Source organism: Vicia villosa, linkage group LG2 (assembly GCF_029867415.1).
Source record: "Vicia villosa cultivar HV-30 ecotype Madison, WI linkage group LG2, Vvil1.0, whole genome shotgun sequence".
In the NCBI taxonomy this organism is placed as follows: domain Eukaryota; kingdom Viridiplantae; phylum Streptophyta; class Magnoliopsida; order Fabales; family Fabaceae; genus Vicia; species Vicia villosa.
The window spans coordinates 100,538,953-100,550,010 of record NC_081181.1 but is presented as its reverse complement, the minus strand read 5'-3'; positions in this window follow the sequence as shown (position 1 = coordinate 100,550,010).

Here is an 11,058-nt window from a genome sequence, read left to right as displayed (position 1 = left end):
ATTCACAATTATCAAGAATTGCCAAGGAGACCTTACCCTCCTCATTGTGACAATAATTCCATTCCATATAACTCTAGTGGCACGGATAATATCCACACATCAACTGAAGACAATCTTCCAAGAGTTCTTTCTTTTCGTCGTCCTCGGATGAGGCACGAGCACAACTCCAAAGAACAATTTGTCGCTAGTAGTCGACAGAACTTGTTTGCAAAATTAATCATTGAATATCTCTTAATTTTAATTCTTTGGAGAAACCCTTAAGTTTGAAATGTATGATGGTACAACAAACCCTAATGAGAACGTCTACCACATGGATATCATGTTAGATTACCATCAACCCAGAGGAACAATGAAGTGAAAACTTCTTGGTCTCACACTAAAGGAAATTGCGATGAATTTAATCAAAGTTATGGAAGAAAACTTCACGATTTCTTGGAAAAAATCATGCAAAGAGTTTACATACCACTTTACATCACTAAAACGCCAACCGAAGACAATGATTGTTATCAATTCCGTTTTGCAAAGGAAAGAGGAAACAAAACAAGAGTACATTGAAAAGTTCATCAGGAAAGTTGTAGAAGTTATAGAGAAAATTGACCGATTGAAATGTTTGATCTTCGACAAAGGATTGAGGCAAATTTTATGCTTCGGGAGAAGTTGGGATGGAAGAACCTCAAGGCATGAGCAAACTACTCGCATGGGCTAAATCATAAATAACTCACGAGGACAAGTTACGCGCTAAACAAATCATGAAGAACAAGATGTGTTGAAAACCCAAGGACAACAAGCACCTTGAAAATGGGGAGAAAAGGGGGAAAAAGAGACCTCGGTCCCAATTCTGTGAGTACATTCTGATTGAAAATTAGCAAGTGTATTAAGTCGTGCAAGTAGTAAAATCGTTAAACTTGAGTATCAAACTCAAAGACTGTTGAACAAAAGGCTTATGATGGATGAATCAGGTTGGAGTCTAAAATTTATACTAAAATTAAACACTACAAATTAAGATATCTTGTTGAGATATACAAGGGATGATTCTGGCTTTGTTTTTCCTAATGCCGTAAATCAATTTTGCTACATTAATTAACTATTCAATTTGGTTACTACTCTTCTAGGTTATATATCCATAATTAGTTTTTTAGTTAATAGTCTTTAATCCTAAGTCAATTCATAATTCCTTATCGGATCACAAATAAGACTAAGCATTTCAATTAACAATAATTAATGTAGCTTCAAAGTATTATCCATATTCCTTAAGTTATAAATAGTGAGAATACTCCTATCAAACATTATGGTTGAAATTTCTTTTTAACTATATTCATTAATCAATTTATAGTTGACCAAATGATAAACGCATTAAATAGTGATTAGTATTAAACCATACATGAATAATATAACTTCAATTACAAAATAAATCCAAATTACAAGGTTATTCAAAGACATTTTTCGCATCCCTAACACATGAGAACTAAGTTGCTCATGTATCTAGTAAACAAATATTGTGAAAAACGATATCAATAACAAAGTATAATAGGGAATTAGAGAGGAGAAGAAGAACACAAAAATTGGTTATAACAGCTATTCTTTCACTTTCTCTTAAAATAAGATTACAAGTTTACAAGAATAACAAATAACCTCTCTCACCCTAAATTAGGATTTGCAGCTTAGCAATGATGAGAGACTAGTATGCTATTTATAATAAAACCTAACATACTAACTAATGGGCTTTTTCAGCAAGGCCCATTACACAAGCCAACTTAATAAACAAGCTAACTTAACAAATTAGGGTTTACACACTAAAACCTAATTTAACATGCTAACAACCCTAGCATCTTCGACATCTGCATGCTAGACCCATCTTCGACTACAGCATGCACACTTCGACACCAGCATGTGAACAACCTTCGACTTCATGCTTAACTCTGTCGAATTGTCGAACCAAGAAGCTACCCTTCTACCATACTAGAGTTCGATCCAATATCTCACAAATCTCCACCTTGGATATAACTCTACAACGTCAAGGGAACAAACTAGATTTCTTCATGCAGCTTTATCAACTGCATACAGTGGAAAAACTTGCAACTCGGCAATGTCTTGGTGATCATATCAGCAGCATTGTCTTCAGTCGAAACCTTCAGCACTTGGACTTCTCCACGCTCGATTACTCCTCTGACGAAATGCAGCCTCACATCAATGTGCTTAATTCGCTCATGATAGGCTGAATTCTTCGACAGGTGTATTGCACTCTGACTATCACATTTAACAGTGATACCTCGACCTTGAAGTTTCAGCTCCTTCGCAAAACCTTCAAGACACAATGCTTCTTTCATAGCTTCAGTTAGGGCAATATACTCCGCTTCAGTGGTTGATAGAGCAACAACCTTCTGAAGTGTTGCTTTCCAACTAATTGCAGTGTCAAACATAGTGAAGACATATCCAGAAATAGATTTTCTAGAATCCATACAACCTGCATAATCAGAGTCGACATATCCTTCTATTACTGCTTTACTATCTTCACCCAAGGCTCCACCATAAACTAGGACTCTGTTCAGAGACCCATTTATGTACCTTAAAATCCACTTCAATGCTTGCCAGTGAGTCTTTCCAGGATTCGCCATGTACGTGCTTACAAGACTTACTGCATATGCTATGTCGGGTCTAGTACAGACCATAGCATACATCAAGGAACCAACTATATTAGCATACGGAATTCTATTCATATAGGCTCTTTCAACATCAATACTGGGACACTGATCAATACTCAGCTTGAATTGAGGGTTTGTTGGAGTCACAACTGGCTTCGAATTTGACATACCAAACTTTTCGAGAATCTTTCGTAGATATGCCTCTTGAGATAAGCATAACTTCGACTTTTTTCTATCTCTTTGAATGTCAATTCCAAGAATCCTGGAAGCAGCTCCCAGATCCTTCATATCGAACTCCTTATTGAGTTCAGCCTTCACCCTCGTCACATCTTCAACATTGTTGCTTGCTATGAGAATATCATCCACATAAAGCAACAAAATAACAAATGAATTACCAGGTCAAAATCTAAAGTAAACGCAGTGGTCGAACTGACTTCTAATGAAACTGATGCGTGCCATGAACTTGTCGAATCTCCTATTCCACTGTCGAGGAGATTGTTTCAGCCCATACAAGGATCTCTTTAACTTGCACACACAATCTTCCTTCCCCTTTTCGACATACCCTTCAGGTTGCCTCATCAGGATCGTTTCATCTAGATCACCATACAAGAACGCAGTCTTTACATCCATCTGTTCCAGTTCAAGATCGAACTGTGCCACCATGGCAAGCAACATTCGAATGGACCTATGCTTCACAACAGGAGAAAACACATCATTGAAGTCGACACCTTATTTCTGAGTGAAACCCCTTGCAACTAACCTTGCCTTGTATCTTTTCGACGTCACTCCTTCAATTCCTTCCTTAACTTTGAAAATTCATTTACAGCTGACTAACCTTGCCCCAGCAGGTTTCTTGATCAGTTCCCATGTGTGATTATCATGAAGAGATTTCATCTCATCATCCATGGCCTTCAGCCATTCAGTCTTATTTCGACTCCTCATAACTTCCTTGTAGTCTCTAGGTTCTTCATCTAGAACTTCACTTGCAGAGATTAAGGCATAAGCTATAAGATCTGCATACCCAAGTCTCTGAGGTGCCTTGATGACTCTTCTCGACCTATCTCTCGACAATAGGTAGTCATCGTCAGTTTCCTCAACTTCCTCAGCATCTTCTGCTTCTTCGACTTCATCAGGGATATGCAATTCAGCATCAACAAGGTCCACCTCAACAGGAATCTCTACCTGTTCCAGCTCTTCGTCAGATGTTTATGTACTTCGACTAACATCATCAATTTTCTTAAAAGCCATTTCATCTTCATTGAAAACTACATCTCGACTGGTGATACACCTCCTGTGACCTGGCTCTAGACACCGTAGCCTATAAGCTTTGACTCCTTCAGGATATCCCATGAACATGCATTTCAGAGCTCTAGGTTCGACCTTGTCTTGCCTAATGTGAGCATAGGCTATGCAGCCAAATACTCTCAGTTTGTCGAGATCTGGTGGATGTCCCGACCAAACTTCTTCAGGTGTCTTCATATCTAACGCTGTCGAAGGACATCTGTTTATCAGATATGTTGCTGTCGAAACAGCCTCAGCCCAGAACACCTTCTTTAGTCCACCACTAGTCAACATGCATCTGACTCTCTCCAAAATAGTTCGATTCAACCTTTCAGCCAAGCCATTTTGCTGTGGAGTACCTGCAGTAGTTTTGTGCCTTGCAATACCAGAGGCAGCACAAAAACTGTCGAATGCCTCATTGCAAAATTCAAGGCCATTGTCGATTCTCAACCTCTTGACCTTTATGCCAGTTTGATTTTCAACCAGAGTCTTCCAACTTTTGAAATTCTCAAAAGTTTCATCCTTAGTCTTCTGGATGAATACCCATAATTTTCTAGAATAATCATCTACTATGGATAGAAAATACCTTGCTCCTGAATGTGATGGACACCTTGCAGGCCCCCAAAGATCAGCATGGATGTAATCAAGGGATCCACGTGTTCTTTGTTTGCCTTTGTTGAACTTCACTCTGCAAGATTTTCCAAGTACACAGGGTTCACAAAACTTCAGCTTTTTGACTTTGTCTCCACCAAGCAGATTTTGTTTCCCTAATTCGACCAGACCCCTTTCACTGACATGGCCCAATCTCATGTGCCAGATTTCTGTCTTCGACAAGGGTTTCGTGGATGCAACATTTGTCGAGCCACTTACAACTTCAGCCTCAAGGGTATACAAGCCTTGTTTCTTCACGCCTCTCAAGACTTCCTTCGAACCCTTCATGACTCTTAGGATACTTTTCTCTCCTTGGAAAACATATCCTTTCTTGTCGAATTCACCAAGAGAAAGTAGATTTCTCTTCAAATCAGGAACATACCTGACTTCAGTCAACAACCTTATTGACTCATCATGGAGTTTGAACCTCACAGATCCAACACCTGCAATCTTGCAAGCCTTGTTGTTTCCCAGCAATACTGATCCACCATCTTGATCACATAATTCCTCGAACAAGTCTTTGTTTAGAGTCATGTGCCAAGTGCAACCTGAATCCATAATCCACTCTCTTCTCGAGTCACTGCTTGAAACCACAAGAACATCAGATGATTCGAAATCATCTTGAACAATGGCTGCATTGCCATTATCCTTACCTCCATGATCTCTCAGGCGTTCAGGGCACACCTTTCTTGTGTGACCCTCCTTCTTACAATGATAGCATCGAATGCCAGATGCTTCGCCACTGTAAGACTTCGACTGGCTTTTGCCCTTCTTCTTGTCAAACTTACCATCCTTTCGTAAGAGTTTTCCTTTAACGGCCAAACCTTCACCAACAGTCGAAGATTTATGCTCCTTTCGTTCGTTCAAGTCCTTAGAATACAGGGCTGATTGAACTTCTTCAAAGGTTAGGGACTCCCTTCCATACAGGAGAGTTTCTTTGAAGTGAGCATGTGATCGAGGCAAAGAACACAATAGTAACAACTCTTGATCTTCATCATCGATCTTCACATCAATATTCTCAAGATCAAGAAGCAGCTTGTTGAACATATCCAACTGCTCAGCCAACACTTTATCTTCAATCATCTTGAATGAATACAAAGCTTGCTTCAGTTAGAGTCGGTTTACCAGCGATTTGGTCATATACAAACTTTCAAGTTTCACCCATAACCCTGATGTCGTCGTCTCCATTGATACATGTCGGAGAACCTTATCACCAAGGCTCAACAAAATTGTGCTGTGTGCTTTCTCAATCATATTCGTCTTCTCCGCTGCCATCAATTCTGCATTCATGGCTGCCTCTCCCTTCAACGCTTCCAAGCAATCCTGCTGAACCAGTAGGGCTTTCATCTTCAAGCGCCACAGACCAAAATCATTCACTCCGGTGAACTTTTCAATCTCATACTTTGTTGAAGACATATTCTCCACGCTCACCGCACCAATTTGTTGTGAAAAACGATACCAATAACAAAGTATAATAGAGAATTTGAGAGGAGAAGAAGAACACAAGAATTGGTTATAATTGCTATTCTTTCACTTTCTCTTAAAACAAGATTACAAGTTTACAAGAATAACAAATAATCTCTCTCACCCTAAATTAGGATTTGCAGCTTAGCAATGATGAGAGACTAGTATGTTATTTATAATAAAACCTAACATACTAACTAATGGGCTTTTTCAGCAAGGCCCATTACACATGCCAACTTAATAAACAAGCTAACTTAACAAATTAGGGTTTAAACACTAAAACCTAATTTAACATGCTAACAACCCTAGCATCTTCGACATCTGCATGCTAGACCCATCTTCGACTACAGCATGCACACTTCGACACCAACATGTGAACAACCTTCGACTTTATGCTTAACTCTGTCGAACTGTCGAACCAAGAAGCTACCCTTCGACCATACTAGAGTTCGATCCAATATCACACAACAACATTAAAAAGATAAAAGATATTACATATAAGATGTCATTGGAGGTTCTTCAACACTGAAATTCGTTGAACTTGGCTTCCACCAAAGGTTTTCCTTCTTTTAAGATCTCTTTTGTACGCTCAAAATTCGATCTCCCAATAAAATGTAGAGTTCCTTATAAAAAGTAGTCTTAGGCATACATATACAACCACTGGAAGTACATGGGCCCTCTTGCAAGCATGAAGGACGTATAGACGTAACATTTGTGTGCATATGTAGGTTATAAAATTTAAACTTGCGTACATTCACTCTTGTGAGGCGTACACACTTAATGTGTGTCCAAATATTCAAATAAAACCTTAATATCAAATTAGCACTAAAAACTTAATAATTCTTAAATAAATGCAATAAAAATAAAATAATTAAGTATAAATAACCAAATAAAATTATTAAATTGAGGATGAATCAGAACCCCAAACTTAGCTTGTTTCTTGTCTTCAACCAACTTTTAAACATTTAGTGGTCAAATTTATAAAGATCTACATTCATTATTTTACCATGTTTTCTTACTCTTTAATGACCTTCTTTTGCTAATTCTTCGAGTCTTGCAGTTCCACTGATTTAGATAAATGTTCTCCATTTTTCTTGATGAAACTATCTTGGTTGCAATCTCTCTACACAATCTCACAAAATATCTCGTTATTTTGTGATTTATACTCTCAAAATTCATAGTATGAATTATTCTACCTTATGCATGAATAAATTTTATATCAACATCAATATTCATGCTCCCCTAAGAAGATGTCGTACATCGACCCCATCGTGGCATTGCCATAAGCTGAACATAAACCTTGTGTCAAATACATCGCCCGAAGAATACATTGTCAATCACTAGGGAAAGATAAATTCACCAAGAGTGTTATGGATAGGCTTCTCAGAGCACACTTTATATCAAAGTTGAACTACACAACTTGGCTATAAATGTGGTGTTAGTCAAAAAGACGGGTGGAAAATGGGACATGTGTGTCGACTATACCAACCTAAATAGAGTTTTCCCTAAATACTTGTATCCCTTACCCGACATAGTCAAGCATCACCTAGTGCATGTTCGGATTCAAAGGTGAAAATTTCCTTGGATTCTACCCCTACTGAAAGGGGGATTGAAGCAAATCTAGATAAATGCAACGCCATTATCAAGATGGAAACTACGTCAACCAAAGAAAGAATAACAAAGTTGAACGGTATGTTCACCTCCCTCAATTGATTCATTTCAAGGTCAGCCAAACACAACCTTCCATATTAGAACAACAAATTATAGATATCTTGATTAAGACCATTGTGAAGATGCTTCTGTTGCAAATGATGACATTTCTCCAATGACTTGGCCGATTGGTGTACCTGAAAAAAATTGAGCACTTAGACGCTTAAGTTTGTATAATATTGATGTGGAACTTTTCAAATATGAGTTGAATCATACCTAGGTATGACTCGAGGTCACGCTTATATAAGAAAGGTCATTGTAATTGTCACCAGCTGTCTGGTGTAAAACGAATGTATCCATTTGATGAAGATCAACAACTTTGATCAAATAGGAGGTCTGCTCTTGTGCGACACTAGGTGATGCAAGTCTTCCTGTACGATGTCGTGATGAATTCTTAAGAAGAATTGGGCCTAAGTAGTTTGGGTCGATGTTTGTGGATCTTCGGTAAACCCAAAATAATTACCCCAAGTCATTGTTATCATTCATGAAGCGATAATTGCTGATGTAGGAATAAGTGATGTCGGTCCATGAAGCGATAATTGGTGATGTCGGTCCAAGAACCGGAATTATTGTAACCTTGTCCGTTAAGAGATTTTACTTGTTAAGAAGACGCTTCGTGGTGACCCTATTTAATGGGACTAATTGGCTTGGAGAACATGTACATTAAATGCACTTTATGCAAATGAAACATTTCTACGCCCAAAATGTAAGCCCACTCGATTGCAGTTAAATATAATTACTTAATCAATACGTTTTATGAGCTTTAAGTATAATTAAATGGATCAAAAGTGGTTGAACCTGAAATCTAATTTGTGAAACTTTTTCATTTCCTTTTTTCCTTTGATACTTGTCTAGGAGAGACATAACAATTTGAAATTGCAAGCAGACAAGGGAGAAGATTATTTATTCAAACTTTAAATTTAATTTTGACGAGGAAAAACTATAGGACACGTCCTTCTCCTTTTTCATTCCCTCATAATTTCAACTTAGCAATAATACCAGAATAATACTAGTAGTATTTAGTAGTAAGTTATTACAATAGTAATATAAGTTGCGCAAAATTTGATTTATTGGATTATTCTAAAGATTAAAAAAAATATTTTTATAAAATATAGATGTTAAAAATGCAACAAATTTTTTTTGATAAAAACCAAAAAAAAAAAAAAAAAACCGCACTAATTATTAGTAACATATTTAAATCAAAACAAATCAATAATTGAGTTCTATAGTCTAACAAAAGCGAAGAAAGTGAAATACTAGCTGGAAACTAAAAACAGGGTGCGATCCAAGGCATTTTGTCTCAACTTCCTTCTCAATAATAGGAAGCTTCGATTAGAATAAAAATAGAATCATGTATGATAGTGTCATCATGATTAGTCTTTAGAAGCTGGAAAATGGAATTTGATGACCCCACCACGTGTATATTTATAAAGTTTTTCAATTTTTTTCTTCTAAGATTATTTACAAAATTTAATAGTATGTATTAATAATTACTTTATAAAAATATATTTATTTAAAATGCTTAAATTTAACTTCTTTGTCTAACTCCATTATATTGAGTTGTACAACATGATCTGCATTTCTCAACTCTACTATATTGGGTCTTACAATATTGTATCAAAGAGAAAACATAATCTCCTCAATTATATCAGGTTATAATAGTGGATGGATAACATATAAATGCACATTTTTAATTATGAGTGCAATATTTTTGATCGTATTGGTCCCTAAATCATCTTTCAAAAGTACCATCTCATTAATGTCCATAATACCAAAGAATCGCATGCACGCTATAGTTGGGTATCATAAACACTTTAAACTATCTAATACTTTAAAATAGGACCAATGATTTGATTCACGCTCCCAAACAAACTCGGAGCCATTATAAATTGATTTTGTAAACTCAATAAATTCCCTTCGTGGTGTATGATGAACTCGAACCTACTGTCCATTCCCTAGTCAATATAAACAAATAGAATGGATAATATTTCAGTAAGACACAAACATGGATAATAAAAAAATTTGATTTATAACTTGCCATTTTTAACAACTAAAAAACAAACGGGTGAAGATTGTGGATGAATCATCAATTGTTAGGAGATAGCGACCATAATGTTTATCGAGTAATGATGAATCTTTAATGGTCCGTGATGCAACCTCATTTCGCATTTTCCATCTTCTTCTTTTAGAAATTTAAAATTCGTGATGATGAATGGTTGAGAATTTATTTTTTTAGAAAAATTAGATTATGAATGTTGAAAGGTAAATGAATAGGTTAAAACAAAATTATGCTATCTAATATTAAAATAAAGACAATTGAGCCACATAAGTATAACTTAATATTTTTGCGCAAAATTTAATATAAATGATCAAATAGACTAACAAAGATGTTTTTGAGAGACTTGAAAATAATATTTATTAACCAAGAGGACAAACTCGTAAAATAAAACTAAGGCCGGAATAAATTTATAAACTAAGTTAATGGATCAAAAGTATAATTAATCTTATTTGAAATATTTTATTAAAAATATAAATTATATCTTATGATATTAATTAGTTTAATAACGAAGCTCGACATCGTCCCTTGTTTATCCAATGGCTCGCGTGTTATAATAGGTTTGCCACAAAGGATAGATTGTATAAGTTTGATATGGTGGATAACGAATGTTGTGTGTTCTGTGATGAAATAAAATCCATTCAACACCTGTTTTTTACTTGTAAGTGTATGAATGATATTTGGAAGAAGATATTGGAATGGATAAATGTTGAGCACAAATCTAAGGGATGGACACAAGAATTGGCTTGGAATGAAGAGAGAAGCAAGAGTAAGAGTTGGATAAATATTTTTCTCAAAACAGCTTTTGGAGAGACGGTATATAGTTGTTGAAAATACAGGAATAAAAAAGTTCACGACAGAATAGATACGGTAAATGTAACAGAAGAAGTTATAAATACCATAGTTCATCGATTGTGGATGAAGAAAAAATATAGAGAGCACATTGCTCATCTTCTTATGATAAATAGTGTTTAGCTTGTTTTGTCTTTATTTTTTATCTGGACCCTAGGAGTCAATTGTGCTCCAGTGGTTTTCGAAATATAATAAAATATTTTTTTTCAAAAAAAAAAAATTAATAAAATACAAAATGAACACAAAATTGTTGATAAATTTATGGTTCTGTCTAATTTGTGTCCTAAGAAAAAAATTTAAAAAAATTTAAAAGTATCTTTGGAATTAAATAATGTAATATTACAATTAAAAAACATAAATATAATTTTTTAGAATAAATCGAGTATTCTCTACGCTCAACTA